Genomic DNA, 13,200 nt, shown 5'->3' with positions numbered 1-13,200 from the left:
CGGGGGCTGCAGGGGGCGGGGCCGAGAGCGAGACACCGCGAGAGCCGCTCGTCACGCGCGCGGAGGGCGCTGGGCGGGCGGAGTCGGGGACTGGAGGAGGGAAGCCGGTCCGTCGCCTCGCAAGGCTCATGGTCACGTGGTTGGCGCCCAGGCGGAAGTCTCCGACAGCTCTTTTCGCTGTGAGCAGCTTGCAGACAAACCACTCCTGGAAAAAGCGTAAATACTGGTGACACTCGAGCTCAGCGCCGCTGGGACCACCTCCTGTGGGGCGTTTCTGCTCCTCCCCGCCGCGGAGGAACGGGTTGATGTGGAAGGGGCGGTGGCGGCTGCCGGGGTGGGAATGGCTGCGCTGGGCCGGTCACGTGGCCCCGCTTCCGGGCCCCGGCGCGGGCGCGGGCGCGCTGGCACTGCGGGCAGAGTTTTAAATGCGGAGTCATCTCCGAGGCTGTGAGCTGGCTCGGACTCAGCGCTACGGCGTTGGCGCGTCTCGCACAGCGTGGGCTTTGCGCTTGCAACATTGTGTACGTGTTCCTAACTACGATGGGAGCTGATGTGGGCCCGCCGCTCACATGGTCCAGAATTGAACGTTCTGAAATCGGCGGAGTTGTGTGTCGCCACCGGGACAGCTTAAAAAGTCTCTGGGTTTAAGTTTCCCCAAGGAAGCAAACCAAGCACCCACTACGGGATTATGACAGAAGGGTAATTCTCTGGTTGTTGTTTTTTTTTTTTTAATGCCGAAATTCTGTGACTGCACATGGCCAGCATGTACTAATGTCTGAAATACTTGCCCCAACGCACCAACTCACGTGGCCTGTCGCTGCGAGAGAGCTGGCAGAAAGTGTACAAATTAGAGTGCTGACCTGTGCCTAAGCTAAATCCCACCGTTCTGTCCACATTTTACACAGAACAGAGAATGCTCTATGTAGATTAGAAGGTACAATTCACAGGACCTAATTTTCTTGCCCTTGGGGATTTCGAGAGACATGGAATGTAGTCTGGACGAGTGAGGGAGTTGATCCTCAAAGGGCAAAGCAAAAGAAAATGTCAAAGTTTTATGCCGCTGAAACCAGATTTGAAGAATACCAGACGTCCTACTAGACTAGAGAGAGAAACGGATGCAACCTGCCAGGACATGAAGGAAGAGATTAGAGAAGGCAGAGGCCAGTAATACTCAGAAAATGGGAAGCTGTGGATAGGTCTGTGAATAGGTATAAAGAATATTTATTAACCTTGGGATTCCTTTTAAGGCCATATGATCCTCCATTCAACTCTTAACATTCAGTTGCTTCTCAGTTCCCTGCATGGCCGCCTGTTTGGGGGCACTGGGAGCACTTGTTAAAAATGCACAGGAGCTTTCCTCCGTAAGGACCTCCTCAGATCAACATGCCTCTGGCTAGGGATCTCCTGCAGCCCTCTCCAAAGAGAAGAGGAAATAAGAAGCAGACCTGGTGCAGAGCCCCAATTCCCATTTCATGGATATGAAATGTCCAGGATGTTATAAAGTTACCACAGTCTTTGGCCGTGTACAAACAGTAGTTTTTCTTATGTGTTAGTTGCTCCACTGCCCTGTCAGCCAACAGGAGGAAAAGCAAGGCTTGCAGAAGGATGCTCCTTCAGAAGGAAGCAGCGCTAAAAGCACCTCATATCAAGATGAGTGGGGAACCATCCCCACAAGTACATTTTGGATTTTTAAAAATGCACAGGAAATCATAGTGTTCTTGATATATAAAATTATGAGTGTCAACATTTGTAATTCGGTTAATATCAGCTGCCAATATCAGCCTGGAAAGTTATACCATCCCTAGTCTATTTCACTGCAGTATTTTAAAAGGATTTCTTATTACTTCCTTATATATAGGATGTCCCCCAAAATGTACATACACACTTTGAATAATTATAAAGACAGTGTTTATTAAAATACATTTCATTTTCAAAATTGAGCTATCAGCTGTTAAAGTGGTATGTATATGTTTTTTTGGGACACCCTGTACATACTACCATTTGCACATGGAATCCCTCACCTTCCACTTTTTTTTTCCCCTACTGATTCCAATGTAATTAGCCAGTTACTAATAAGAAAGGAACAAAGAGGGAAGGCCAGACATAGGAATGTCATCTGAGCAGTTCATCAGGAACTTTGTACTCCCTAGGGAGCCACCAGCCTATTCCCTGTTAATCTCTGGGGGAAGGGATCCAACAAAGGGAAATAGACATATGCCCAGTAAAGTTGAGGTAACATAGGGAAGGTATTTGCTTGTCAGATCACACCAAGGGACAGAGATAGTTGGCCAGAATGGGCATGGCCACTGCAAGCCTGCAAAAATTTGGGAATACATAATCCTCTAAAGAAAGGAATTCTCTTTCTTGTTGCACTTATGCACTTGCCTGGTGACTTGGGATTCCTGGCTCCTTAAGTTCTGTATGGCTGGGGGCCATGTGGACCCCACGTGCAATGGACTAATGGACTACAGCAGGAAACAAAAGCTAAGCTAGCCTGATGCTGGATTGGACCCGGCTCCAACATGGAAAGGAACTCTGGACACTGGCTCTGATTTTAGCTCTCCTGGAACCCCAGCTACACTTCTTCTATGACTGACCCAAGGGAAATGGGACTTTTGGAAACCCAGGGATTTAATTCCACAGAAATAAAGCTTTCTACCATATCTTATCCTCCTGTGTGAGTCTCAGAAAATTCCTTTTCTCAGGATATTGCAAGAAGCCCATTACCACTAGCAACTGAAGGAGACAAAGCCCTCTTCCCTCCGTTAACTGTACCACTTGGTATTCTTAACTAAATTATCAAGTGTTTTACCATCAGTTAAGGGTAAGACTGCTGCAGACAGGATAAGGGAAGAATCTATGAGATTTACTCTTCACAAAATTACTCCTGTAGGGATTGATGACATGGGTATGCTCTGATGGGTCTGACCTAATAAATAATGGAATATAGTTATTGGATTAAAAAGGCAGAAAACCCAGTGCTGGCCTCCTGAAGACCTTCAAACTCCCTCAAGGCCCTGTCTGAGTTGGCCTCTCCACACACTGTAAATTGCAACATTGCTTAAGTGCTTGATTCATATTTGCCCAGATCTCTTCCCCAGTATGCCTGGCATCTAAGAATTAGTGGATTCTATTCCCATTCATTGTTTTTCAGTCCTCATTTAATGATAATATGTTTTCAATCAAAATATGTGTGCCAGTCAGTTTAGTTTCAGAAAAAGACATTTTCTGATCTTGCGCCAAAATAGTGGATCTGAGTAATTTGGAGGCTACAGCCCTTTGAGAAAACTGAGAATTTGTGAACAGAAAACTCCCATATAAGACTGGATTGAGAATCATATTTAAATAGTTTTTATTTGAACTTTTTCTTCTCTCTGCCCAAAAGCTTAACTAACCCTTCTAATTTTAGCAAGTCCTTGAACCATATGAAACATTTATACTGGGTTTTCAGTTTGTGAATTCATGCTTTGTAACAGTCATATACTTAACAGATAAATACATAATAGTGCTCTTTCTTTGTGATGAATTCTTTTTTTTCTTCAAAATGTTTTCATTTGGGAGATTAAAAAGTTACTTCTTTCTCTTAATATTCTGCCTAAACACTGGGTAACTGCCAAACAAAAGAAGGGAGGAAATCAATGCATACTATTTTAATATACTATAAACAAAATAAACACCAACCCTTATGTATCCAAACATTTAAATGTTTATTGTCCAAATGATTATTTAAGCAACAATGCTAAGAAAGAAGAAAAACTACCTACATATATGAAGGCATTTCTCTATGTTAAGGATTAAGATCTACTCTTGAGGCAGCTATGAAAATATTTTAGGATTTTTAAGAAATATGAGTTTGTATTAATTTCAGAGAGGGAGAGAGAAACATCAATGATGAATTAGAATCATTGATTGGGTGCCTTCTGCACACCCCACACTGGGGATCAAGGCCACAACCTGGGCATGTGCTCTGACCGGGAATTGAACTGTGACCACCTGGTTCATAGGTCAACACTAAACCACTGAGCAATGCTGGCCAAGCAAGATGAGACACTTTTGAATATCAATAGAAGGATACTCGCAGCAAGTTGAACCCAAATCAAATAATACTTTATAATGAAGCTAAAAAACAAAACATGCAAATTCAAATTGGTCACTATTGGAGGACATTAAGGTAATAACTCATTATTTTTGAAGATTGGTGAATAAAAAAATATAATCAAGCACATATGCAGCCTTTCCTACATGAACTGAACCACCAAGTACCAAGTAGTAGATGTAGTGAGTTGAATAATGGCCCCCATGTGCTAACCCCCTGAACCTGTGAATATTACCTTATGTGGGTCTTTGGTAGTGTAATGAAGTTAAGGATTTTGTGATGAGCTCATACTGGAATATACACTGGTGGGCCCTAAATCCAATGACAAGTTGTCCTTATAAGGGACACACAGAGGTGAACAAACAAGAGGAAGAGGAAATGTATCCAGAGTGGTAGAAATTGGAGCGATGCCTCCACAAGGAAGGCCAGCAGCCTCCAGAAGTTCAAAAAAGAAAACAGATTCTCCCATGTGAACCCCTTAATTTTGGACCTCTGGCCACCAGAACTGTGAGATAAATTTCTGTTGTTTTTAAGTCTTGATGTTTGTGGTTATTTATTACAACACTCTCAGGAAATTAATACAGTAGGTGAGAGGAAGTTTCTCTTGGAAAAAGTATGGCAGTTAATTAGTGAATAAGGTGTGCAGGAGGCAGCTGATCAATGATTCTCTCTCATCATTGATGTTTCTATCTCTCCTTCTCCCTTCCTCACTGAAATCAATAAAAATACATTTTTTAAAAATAAGTGAATAGCCCTAACTGGTTTGGCTCAGTGGGTAGAGCGTCGGCCTGCAGACTGAAGGGTCCCAGGTTCGATTCCAGTCAAGGGCATGTACCTTGGTTGCAGGCACATTCCCATTAGGGGGTGTATAGGAGACAGCTGATCGATGTTTCTCACTTTCTATCCCTCTCCCTTCCTCTCTGTAAAAAATCAATAAAATATATTTAAAAAATAAAAATAAAGTAAATAAAAATAAGTGAATAAGGAATGAAAGAATATCAACATTTTGCAACTAAGAGATGAAGGCTTTAAGTACTGATATCTGCCAACATCACAGAAAAGGAAACACATATTATGAGCTTCCTGATGAAGACCATGCTATTACCTATAAGCTAGTCTTAACCCCTACACCACCACCCAAAAATATAAACCCTGAATGTGATCAAACTTCAACTAACTTACAAAAAATACAGAGGATGCAGGAACATGGTAAGCTACATATCAAGAATGCAACCAACAAAATCCAGACCCTGGGAAGTGGTAGGACAAATGATCCAATTTCTTCAACAAATAAATGTAGGAAGAGAGAATCTACAGATCAAAAGACACTTAAGAGACCTATCAATCTATGTGGGAAACTTACTTGGATCCTAATTCAAACAAACTTCAAAACAAAGATGACAATTATGAGATAATTAAATTGCAATACTTACTGGCTATTTGATGAAATTAAAGTTATTGAATTAAATTAAATATTCCATTAAAAAATTAAGAATAAACCCAACAAAGTCTTATTTTACAATCAGTAATGGTTCTTTATCCACACAGCTTGTCTTCTAGTCAAAGAGAGTATTCCCAAGAAGGCCTGGTAGTGTTATAAATGTAATTAATATTAAACACTGTGTTTAATTACATGGGTTTCCTCTTTCTCGGATTCTTGGCTTTCAACTACATATGCCTTATCTTGATTTACAACTTGAACAGCTGTGATTTTCACCAGTTAAAAATGGTGAAAATTAAAGTGCTGGCTAAGACTGGCTCAGAATAGTATTAAAGTATTCTTCTAGTGGTCAAATTATCTTTGATTTACTTGGCAACTTTATCTACTTACTCATGTTCCTTTACCTTGATTGAGGTTTCTGATACTACAGATAATTCTACATAGACAACTTTCTAATAAAATACATCATAGAAGGTAAATTATATCTGTGGTTAATCTACAAACTACATCTTAGAGAATTATTACCGAAACTAAAACTAGATGAGCCAATTTTTCAAAAATATTTTTGTTGATTTTGAGAGAGAGAGGAAGGGAAAGGGAGGACGGGAACATTGATGTGAGAGTTAAACATCGATCGGCTGCCTCCTACCAGAAATCGAGCCTGAAACCCAGGCATGTGCCCTGACCAGAAATCAAACCAGCAACCTTTTGATACATGGGATAACACCCATCCAACTAGCCATGCCAGCCAGGGCTACATGAACAAATTTCATTTCTCCTCATAACATACCTTCCTCTGGTAGTAGAAATAGTAGAAATTATAAAAAGTGACGGAGCAGAAAAATTATTATAGATTCCAGACCAGAATGAAAATAAGGAGTCTGCATAAATATCAAAGGTTAGTCTTTGTTTAAACAAAGGTTTCTGTGAGAAAATCCAGGAGTGCAATTCAAATACCTTCTTGAGAACAAGGCACTGGAATGTTGTAGAATGGTTCTTCAAAGTAATGAGAGAGCCAGTAGGCAAGAAGAATGGATATTTAAACAGGAAAAAATGGATTTTTTTTTAAAGTGAGGAATTAGGCACTTTGTATTAACTGCAAAGTTGAGAAACAATAGCAACAATAATAGATTTACTTTAAAGCTTTGATGAAATGGTATCTCCTTCAGAGCTTATAACAGACAAATGAGATAAGCAATATTATGCCTTTATTGTGAATAGGAAACAGACTCAATTTAAGCAGGGACTTGCCCAAAATCTAATTGCTATTTGTGAAATTTTAGAGGTACAAGTTCAAGGGCCTTTCCAACTGTCTTAGAAATAAGAAGCTATCAATCCAGGAGAATATAAGCTTTTAAATCAAATCATGTGCTCCCTAAGTTTGTCAAATATATATATTAATTATATAATGTCTCAAACTTCATTTGCAAGAAGAAGCTCTATAGCATATACAAAATTAAGAGGTGAAACCAAGACTTTACCCTGGTTAAATGTAATTGCTTTCATAAAAGCATCATTAAAAAGCATTTATTAAATCATTTAAGTAACTGGTTTCTCTGTTTCTACATCAGTTGAAAATAATCTATTTCCCATTCCAAATAGCACTCAATTATTGAATTTGGCAAGAACAGCCATTTTCTAGCAATATTTTCTATAATCAAAACATTTCTGTCTAGCTTTATAATTATACTAGAGGCCCGGTGCACAAAAATTTGTGCGGGGGGGGGGGGGGTGGCTGTCCCTCAGCCCGGCCTGTGCCCTCTTGCAGTCTGGACCCCTTGGGGGAATGACCACCTGCTGGTTTAGGCCCGCTCCCCAGGGTATTGGGCCTAAGCTGGCAATCAGACATCCCTCTGGCAGCCCGGGAGCCCTCGGGGGATGTCCATTTGCCAGTGGAGAGCAGGCCTAAGCTGCAGTCTGACATCCCTAGTGCTGCTGAGGAGGCGGGAGAGGCTCCCACCACTACTGCTGTACTGGCAGCCATCAGCCTGGCTTGTGGCTGAGCAGAGCTCCCCCTGTGGGAGCGCACTGACTACCAGGGGGCAGCTCCTGCATTGAGCGTCTGCCCCCTGTTGGTCAGTGTGTGTCATAGGGACCAGTCATTCCCAGTCTTTCTGCTATTAGGGTCAGTTTGCATATTACCCTTTTATTATATAGGATAGAGGCCTGGTGCATGGGTGGGGGCCAGCTGGTTTGCCCTTCAGGGTGGGGGTCCCCACTGGGGTGCCTGGCCAGCCTGGGTGAGGGGCTGATGGCTGTTTTCAGTCTGGCCAAGCCTCCCCAGCGACAGAAGCTCCCAGCCTCTCCTTTTTTTATTTTTTTTCTGGGATTTATTTACCTTCTATAATTGAAACTTTGTAACCTGGAGTGGAGCTCAGACTCAGCCAGGGCTTGGCTTCCTCCATCGCCAGGGGCAACCCAAGGCTCCAGCTCCGTGGCCATGCCTGGCTGAAAGGAGGTATCTGGGGTTTGTTTACCTTCTATAATTGAAACTTTGTTGCTTTGAGTGTAGCTTAGAGCAGGCCGCAGCAGGTGGGGAACCTTGGCTTCCTCCATCACTGGAGCAAGCAAGCCTCCTGCTCATTCCAGCTCCGTGGCTGCCGGCCGTCATCTTTTTTGGCAGTTAATTTGCATATCTCGCTGATTAGCCAATGGGAGGCGTAGCGAAGGTATGGTCAATTACCATGTTTGTCTATTATTAGGTAAGACTAGAGGCCTGGTGCACGAAATTCGTGCACTGGAGGGGCGGGGTCCCTCAGCCCGGCTTGTGCCCTCTCGCAGTCTGGGAGCCCTTGGGGGATGTCCGACTGCTAACTTAGGCCTGCACCACCGATGCGCCAGCCGTGAGCCCAGCTTCTGGCTGAGAGGCACTCCCCCTCTGAGAACACACTGACCACCAGGGGGCAGCTCCTGCGTTGAGCATCTGCCTCCCTGGTGGTCAGTGCATGTCATAGCAACCAGTCGTTCCACTGTTTGGTGGATTTGCATATTAGCCTTTTATTATATAGGATAGCAAAAGCTTTCATAAGTCAAGAAAACTAAGGATGACCATTTTTAGGGGTAGAACATTGGGAAGGTAGATTATTTTTTTTTTTTTACCCAATGTGTCAGTGGTATAACTCCCATTGTGTAGATAGAAAAATAAATTGGGCCTGTGCCAATGTTGCTGCACAATAAATTAGAAGAGGCAATGTATAGTGGTATAGCAAGTACCCAAGAGTGTGAGCTTTGGAGTCAGATAAACCAAGATGCCTGTTTTTGCTTTGACCCTGAACAAGTTGCTTCATCTGTAAAATGGCAGTAATATTACCTACTTTTCTAAAAAATTATTTTAGAGAGAGAGAGGAAGGTGGGGGGGGCAGAGAGAGAGAGAGAGAGAGAGAGACAGAGACACACAGAGGGAGAAACATTAATGTGAGAGAGAAACATTGATTGGTTGCCACCCACATGCACTCCAACCAGGAACCAAACCCAAAACCTGGGAATTGAACCGGTGACCTTTTGGTGCATGGGATGATGCTCAACCAATACCTGTAGACTTGGGTGAATTCCTAAAATTCTTGAGGTTCCAAAAATGTCTTGAGGTTCCCTGTCATCTCTCAGGAAAGTAACCTTCATTCCTTCCTTATCTGGAAAGACTGCCATGAACCATGTGACCTAGCAAGGTACCAGGCTTCCTCCAAGGAGCTCTTATTGGCTTCAAAGTCAGTTTTTATTCCTTCAAATTTTCTGGTGACATCCAGAGTCCAAATATGTCTCTCTTAGACATGACATTTCAGTCCAGCCGTGGGCAAAGTACGGCCCGCGGGCCGAATCCGGCCCGTTTGAAATGAATAAAACTAAAAAAAAAAAAAAAGACCGTACCCTTTTATGTAATGATGTTTACTTTGAATTTATATTAGTTCACACAAACACTCCATCCATGCTTTTGTTCCGGCCCTCCGGTCCAGTTTAAGAACCCATTGTGGCCCTCGAGTCAAAAAGTTTGCCCACCCCTGGATTAGACCCATTGCCCCCAAGAAACCAGTCCCCTGAGTCTGGAGTACAGCAGCTGCGCTAATCACTTTGAACTGGCCCACAGGGTCCCACAATTATACCTCCAATATAAAAGTGAAAGAACAAAGTGAAGGTGTCAGTTTCTAATATTCCAGATGAGCCCCCCAAAATGATACCAAAATTCCAGTCGAGTCCAGGTTTGTGGTCTCATGAAATCAAAGAATGAGTTTCACAGACCAAGAGATAAGCAAAGTTTAGGAAGGGGACCTGAACGGGTTGCCGCAGGAGCTCACTAGTCTAGGGTTTTAAATTTTCCTGTTCTTGCATTCTATAGGCCCTTAAAAAAACAAAAGCAAAAACAAAACACCAGCCAATCTCCTTTTGCTCTAATGTCCCCACTTTTAGTTCCCTGCTCTTGGGTTCAGAGGGAAGGGAAGCTCTACAGCTGTATGGTACATTCCACCTATCTTGCTCACATCCTGACCATCTGGTTTATTTCTTCCTAACCTACCATCTTCCCTCCCTGTGGCCCTTACCCTAAACTGCCTGATTTCCTCCAACTCCTCATTATGTTTAGTTAGTAGAAATATAGTGTGTTAAGGGGAGAGACCATGTAGGAGGGTCAAAAAATTGCTATGATGATGATGTTTATTGTACAACTTTTGGAGGTGCTGTCTCCACATCTCCCAGGGCACATTAAAAAACACTTCTAATCTGAAACAAGTACTTGAAAATAGTACTGCCAAGATCTAGAGGATTTGGGATGCTTTAGTTACTGCTGTATTTAGTTCTCCCCTCCCCCCACCCCAGGTGGGATTCCAGAGACAGCACGGGGTTGGGAAGGGGATTAGATTAGCTTTGCTGTTATTGAAGCATGAAATGGTTTATAAAAAGAAGTCTCAGAGCACAAAGAACTTAGGTCTGGGTTTAGAGATAAGGAGCATTGGCTTCAAAGTTCCAGCCCCCACTTGATGGTGCTGCCTTGCCAAAGGAAACATCCCCCAAAAAGAAGCATTGCCTCCCTGCGAGTAGGAATCTCATCCCTGACATTTTTGTGAAAAGGGGTCACAGACGTTGAGTAGAGACCAGGTCTATTCATTCCCTTAGAAGTGAGTGTTCACCTTTATGAAGTGTTATGATGTTTTGCTTACTTTTTCTTTGTTTATGCAGTTGGGTGTTTTTTTCCCCCTTTATATGTTTTTCTTAACAAATCATATAGACTTTCTTGTAAGCTTTTCCCAAACGAGCCTTAAAATTGATGTCTTGAGAACGCTTTAAATTCATAATTTAAAAATCTCAGGAGTATAAGTTGGTATTATAAGCTTGTTATTTGGTATTTTTATAGCAAAATAAATATGTTTAAAACAACAACAATAATAACACGAAAACCACTGCGTTTCTGATAGCCCACTTGCAGGCTTGTAGGATAAACACAACCAGGTTCAGTATTTCTAAATTGTTGATTCTTTCTCACTTGTATCTTCCCCCTTTGCATTGAGCCTTTCTTTTTCACTGCAATTGTCATTCCCTTATTAGTCGTGTATTTGTGGGGAGCCGATATAGGATTAAGCCTCGGACTGACCTGTTAGCAAAGTCACAAACAAGTCCCAGCTGAGAGGGCACAGTCCTCTTAAGCATAATTAGGCTTGACCTTATGATGCTGCCTAGATCTTATCTGGGAAGCTAATGGGCTGAGGGAAGTGCAGCAAGAACAAGAACAAAAACAAGTGAAACTCACAAGAACAGTGTAACTATGGAAACCACTACCTTGTTTACCTCTGACTATAAAATAAAGGCTCAGCTTGCCTCCGGATCTTTCTCTGTGGCCTCAGCCAGACACAGGAAGATCCACGGAGACTAAAGAGAGCTGGAGAGTTCTGAACACTGTCTCCGTGTAAAACATTCTTTGCCGACTCCGTCCACACCTTTGGGAACCCCTGGACTGCCTGGGCTGGCCCCCAGCATGTATTAGGAGAATAAAAGAGGGTAGATTTTGTACTGTCTGTCGATTCAGAATTAAATGTTCTTGAAGCATTTCTGGCAGCAATAACCTCTGAGTTGTGAAGAGGAAGAAAAGCAGAGAGACTATTTTTCAGGTTACAGAGGCTCAGAGGTAGAAGGGAAGGCTGCAATCAAGGGATTGCTAGAAATTTTTACTAAAATACAGATTGAATTTCAGTCACATTTGATTGCATGTTGATTTACGTTTGCTGATTCATATTGCTTTTAGTCCATTTTTGCCACACACTGAGAAAGCCAATTCTCTTAGTCACCTAATGCTTTTTATGAGGATAAATCTAAAAAATATAAAACATTGAAAGGCAGCTCACATGTGGTAAAGGCAGCAGACGAAATATGCAGCAGTGGTTTGTTCAGAGTCCAACCTGGGAAGAAATAATTGGAAACTGTTTAGACTCTGAAATATGTCCCTTTCTCAGCCACTGCCACCAGATCAGTCTTGGCCAGTGGTTCTCAACCTTCCTAATGCTGCGACCCTTTAATACAGTTCCTCATGTTGCGGTGACTCCCAACCATAAAATTATTTTCGTTGCTACTTCATAACTGTAATTTTGCTACTGTTATGAATCATAATGTAAATATCTGATATGCAGGATGTATTTTCATTGTTACAAATTGAACATAATTAAAGCATAGTGATTAATCACAAAACAATATGTAATTATATATGTGTTTTCCGATGGTCTTAGGCAACCCCTGTGAAAGGATCATTCGACCCCCAAAGGGGTTGTGACCCACAGGTTGAGAACCACTGGTCTAGGCTCTCAGGACACCATGCCTGTTAGTGGAAAGAAGAGAAGGAAGAGAAGGGAGAAGAGAAAAAAGGAGAGAAGAGAAAAAATGTCATAAGCCTGGGGTTTGCTCCTGGTAGGTGAATAGATTTTTTTCTTAGTCCCATCTGTTGAACCAGACCGTTTTGGGGGAGGAAAGTACAGATGTGTTGATGTCAATTCCACCTGAAAATATTATCTGTAACTTTTTTGAGACCTCTAAGGAAAAACTTATTAGCTCTTTTTGAAGATCTAAGATAGACTTCTTATTTGGTTTGGAAAGATAGGGTTAGGGTCCATGACAGGATGCGATGGAGTGGAACTAAAATTTGCTTTGCACAATAGAGTAAAGTATAGTGAAGACTCAATATGCTTCTATTCAAGTCACTTAATCTGCCATCCCACTCAGTGGGTTTGTGAGGCAGATAAAGAATACTGACATGTCTGAAACCCTCAATTCAATCTGGTAAAACTCAGGGAATCATTGTGTGATGCATTTGACCATGAACTGGAATACATTATTCAGGTGGCTAGGATTCTGGGTGGTGATGACCGTGTCAGTATCCTCAATGAAGAAACTGAAAAATTAATTTAGGGTCATAGAGCAACTTTTATTAAAGAAGACATGCCTTAGTCTACTTTATTTTTATGGGCAATTTAAGTGATTTTCAAGAGTGTTGACTTTAGAACTTAATCCCCACTTAACATGGGATTTTAAGAAAAGCTTTCAGTTTTCCCTTGGCAGTTGGAGAGACAGTACTTTGGGGACTTGAGGAGTTGGCTCCACTTACTCAGGGTAGAGTCAAGGGAGAAAGATGCTTAATAAAGGTTCCTGCTGTGGAGGATGGGCAATGAGCTTTAGGAGCAAGGATGTCTGA

General features: G+C 42.2%; 1 pseudogene; it reads left to right on the top strand.

Moving 5' to 3' along the window:
* The first annotated feature begins 104 nt into the window (after window positions 1-104).
* Window positions 105-2,663, top strand: LOC139002042 (small ribosomal subunit protein eS27-like; annotated as a pseudogene).
* Window positions 2,664-13,200: the final 10,537 nt, after the last annotated feature.

This window comes from Myotis yumanensis, unplaced genomic scaffold, assembly GCF_028538775.1.
Source record: "Myotis yumanensis isolate MYYU_CA2020_CCGP unplaced genomic scaffold, mMyoYum1.0.hap1 SCAF_1, whole genome shotgun sequence".
NCBI classification, from domain to species: Eukaryota; Metazoa; Chordata; class Mammalia; order Chiroptera; family Vespertilionidae; genus Myotis; species Myotis yumanensis.
This window is presented reverse-complemented; position numbering and strand designations above follow the sequence as displayed.